Source organism: Ornithodoros turicata, unplaced genomic scaffold (genome assembly GCF_037126465.1).
Source record: "Ornithodoros turicata isolate Travis unplaced genomic scaffold, ASM3712646v1 Chromosome17, whole genome shotgun sequence".
NCBI classification, from domain to species: Eukaryota; Metazoa; Arthropoda; class Arachnida; order Ixodida; family Argasidae; genus Ornithodoros; species Ornithodoros turicata.
The window spans coordinates 1,947,024-1,951,773 of NW_026999326.1; positions in this window are offsets into that span (position 1 = coordinate 1,947,024).

The window sequence follows — 4,750 nt, forward strand, 5'->3', positions numbered from 1 at the left end:
ATTGCACAGCGAAGGGTACAAGTATATTAAACAGCGTGACAACAACACCTACACAACTTGGCGTTGTTTCCAGTACAAGGATGGTGGCTGCCAGGCCACAGCGCGCACAACTGGTACACCGGAGAGCATCACTGTGACAGGTATGTCCTCTCTGGAAAGCACATGGTCGTACTTCCATTCAACCGGTCATTCCCTTGACACCGAGCACGTAATTTTAATCGAGGAATTTTGATGCAACGCGAAAAAAAAAGGAAACCGAAAGAAAAAGCACACACACAACCCAAATAATGATTCTACAAGACTACAACCCTATGCAACATTGGCTTTATGTAACAAAAAAAGGGGGGGAGGGTCAGGAGTAGTGTCTCTCTTTTAGTTTTGACATTTTAAATTTGTGAAGCAGTGAAGTAACACCAAATATAAATCTTGACTTAATGCTCCAATCCTTATGTGACAATTTTACATGTAGGCCACACATAACTGTTTACGCTCGCTCGCAATGTAGTGTGCTTTCCAGGAAAAAAAGAAAACCTAACATAAATGTAAATGTCACTCCAGGTTTCTGTGGTGTTGGTCCATGTGCTGAATTTTGCACTCAACGAACTGTGTTCTTAAGCCTCCCTATTAAAAACTGTCACATTTCAGGTGAACACAACCATTTTCCTAACAGCACACCTCTAATGGAGGATACCCTGAGGGAAGCACTTCGCCAGAGGACACGTGATGAGCCCCATATCCCTGCCTCTAGGCTTTACGCTCAAGAAATGGTTGCACTAGACGAACAAGGGGTAAGCAGTTTTTGGTGCTGTAGACCTTTTATTACGTTTAGTAAGACGTTAGTCACGCTGTTGGACAACCGAGTGGCTTAATTACTGTCTAACGTGCATTGCTTGGGACTGTGCACTCCTCCCGTTCGCAAATGATAAACATATTCTCATATATCTCATTGCCCACATCATTGGCACACTAGGACGGGCCCTAGTGCAGACAGCACACTGTGGTGTGCAATGTGTAGGCAAGTGGGTCTCTACAAGACAGGTCAATCGATGTGGAGGCAGTATAACAAGTTGGAGTGTAACCACTTCTTAAAGAGCTGTGGAACTAAAGCCAAAGTCAGAGCTCCAGCAATAGGTATGGTGGGGAACACAGCTGTGAGAAATCCCCAGCTCACTGCAAAACAATCCTCTACTGGTGGTGGTCTACACAGTAACTATGACTATCAACTGTGAGGGGAGACAATAGTTGTAGAATTTACAGTAATAAGGACAATGCGGTAATGACAAGTGAAGTGATTGTAAACATCTACAAGTAATCAAAACTGCAGCAAAAAACTCTTCTTATTAGAGTAAGGTTAGGAAAGAAAATGTGCCTAGTAATAATAATAGTAGTAGAATGACCAAGCAAGGGGTTATGATAAAACAAACATGAATGTCATTGAGTAATGAGGGTGTACAAAGCAAATGGTCTAAGATGCTGTAACAAAACATAACGTCAATTAATAGCATATACATAACATATAACATATTTATAATAATTATGTATTTATGTAATTAACAGCATACATAACATACACAACACACACACAGCACAACATACATAACATACAACATATTTATAAGAATTATGTATTTATGTATGAAATGAAAATTTTAAAGTTATGCATCATATCAATTATATTTATATCACTCGTATTTATTGTTACATTATGTAATCAGCATTATCATAATCTCGCACTAAAGCCAAGGCTTTCACCATTATTAGGCATATAAACAAGCACATGTAATACTCATATTTTCAACTAATTTTAATGAGTCATAATATTAAAATAATGTTTTTATCACTATACAATTGTTATGCTGATTAATGTCATATCTTTCTAATCTAATTATTTTAATAATTAGTTTTTCTACTAGTATTTTTCACATGGTATATACATACATTTATGTTAACACTTAAAATGCATTATGGGTGGAGGGGAGAAGAAAAAGGGGAGAGAAAAATATGCTACAGGTAATGAAGGGACTCTGAATCCACATGAGGGAGAACTAATTTTTATTATAATTCATGCAGAAAATGAACAGGAGAAGGTTACCAACAAATTTTTAATAAAATTTTTTAAATTGTAATAATTTATTAATTTTAATTTTTCTGAACGTAATATAACAATGGCCTCATTTCTAACCCCCTCATGCAGCTTCAGAGTCTCTTAATTTCCTGGAACTTATATTTGTATATATATATATATTATATTTTCTTTGCTAGTCATTAGTTTGCACTTTCTTAAAATAATATCGAGCAAGAAGTTTGTACTGGTATATAATAACATGATGGCTTCATTTGCCACTGCAGGTGGATGATGAAGCCAGAGGGGCGCTGCCATCTTTTCAGACAGTGAGAGGTATGATGTACCGTCAGAGGAGACTGAATCAACCTCCACTTCCAAGAAGTGCAGATGAGATTGTTCTCTCCGATCACTATGAAAAAACAGTTAGAGGTAAAAGATTCTTCCTGTTTAAGGAAAGACTAAACGGAGAAACAGTCATGTGCTTTTCAACAAAGAAACATATGAAGCTGCTATCAAGAGCACATGAAGTGTTTGCAGATGGAACATTCTTTACATGCCCTGCACTGTTCAGCCAAATAGTGACACTGAGCATTCAGGTGTCGCGTGTGCACATAAATGTGGCATACTTTTTCTTAAAGGGAAGATCCTATGAGACCTACCGCGCAGCGTTTGCACGCTTTGTCAGCATGGCCGGTGAAAGAGGGTACAACTTCTCCTCTCTAACGTATGTCCGATGTGACTTCGAGCATGGTCTGATGCGTGCGCTAGAAACTGTCTTCATCGGGTCAGCACACCGCGGCTGCCACTTCCACTTTAGCCAGTGCATTTGGCGGAAAGTTCAAGAAATGGGACTTGCAAGCACCTACAGAGAAGACAGGGACTTCCGTGTTTTCATCCGCAAATGTGTCAGCCTTGCCTTCCTGCCACTGGAGAACGACGGGGAGCACATCCGAGAGGCGTGGCACCTGCTGAAAATCAATCTGCCACAGGTGGACTTCATTGAAAACTTTGTTGAGTACTTTGAAGCCACGTGGCTGGGTGGATTATAAAGAATTCACTCCTGGAACCAGCATGGGAATCGCGGTCCAAGGACGAACAACTTTACAGAGTCGTGGCACAGGTAAGGATAACCAGAACAAAATGTACGGAGGCAGTTCCTACACGTGCAAGGACAGTGACATGAAGCACAATGGAGAAACATGAGTTTCACATCACTATCCGTGTAAGGATTTACATAATGTCCTCAAGTTGTATTTCCTAGCAGCACTTTTACGCATTAATCCATGTATTAAATTAATATATTGTACCAGATGCTTATGATATTTATACATATGTATCATATTCTATATAGAATTATTTATTATGTTGCATTACATTGTAGATATATTATATAGGTATATCGTTACATTAGAGGTTATCACAGATTTCTTTACCTTCGACTTCTTTTCGGTTTAGATAGTGAATTTCTGAAGTTTCACACCACTTGTCCTGCCATTCTAATTTTAAAAAATTTAGGATTAAAAAACAAAAAATGAGATGATTAGTGCTTGATTATTGTATTTTCACATATAATGATAAGCATTGAACATACTCTCTAGTTTTGTGATCTTGGTATGAAACAGTCATGTTAAAAAAAATTTCTCACATCAGGAAAGTCGTCGAGCATCTCAGTTATAAACTAGTACAATATATTAATATATAATTAGTAATATATGTAATTAATAATATATATAAATAATAATTTATAATAATAAATATATAATAATAATAATAAATATACAAATAAATAATTATATAATTAATAATATATAATAATTAATAATATAGTTACACAGGGACATAATAGGCCCTGGAGAGGAATGAACATGTTTCATATGGCATGCTGCACCATTGAAGATGTACTAGCTTTGAGGAAACATTTTTTTTCGTCAGTCCTAGCAAACAGTACCATAATCGGGGGTGGGACCGTAAAAAGTTAGGCTCTAAACCTTCTGGCCCGAGGGGGGAAGAGTCCATTCAGGGAATATCCATGTGACAGGCATTGGCCAGTGCCCACAGGAAGCAGGGGCTGTGAAAACGGGAAATAAAAGACAAGGCAGCCTTGTCCTTCATTTCCCATTTTTGCAGCCCCAGACTTATGTGGAAGGGCAGTATACAGACAACATAATGCCACTCATGGACTTCCTTACCCACTTATACTTACTTCCTTACATCCTTACGTTGAGCACGCAAGTCGTCACTTCATGAACAATGAAGTGACCAACATGCGTACGAACTGTGACAATTGGACGCCCTACACTCTGTCCGGAGAAGGCAAAATAGACTCTGTCTGTGCCACCCGGAATTATTGGCGTCAGGGCACCCAATGCGGAGACAGCTGTGGTAGTCACTGCACCGACATCTTCGTTTTGTCTTCGACGACGCGGATAAATAAACTGCTAAACTTCTGTAGAGGTAGGATTTAAACACGACAAATGGCGATTGCCAAAACGACAGTGGCTTTGGTACATGCGGTGGTCGCCTCATCTCGCTTTACCTAGAGCCTCATTTCACCCTGCTTCACCCACAGGCGCTGCACCCTTTTTCCCTTTTTCGAACGGGCGGTAGCTTGCGCCACCTATAGCCGAAGCTGAACCTGGGAAAAGGGAATAGGCAACTCTAACCTAAACCTGGAAAACCTATTAG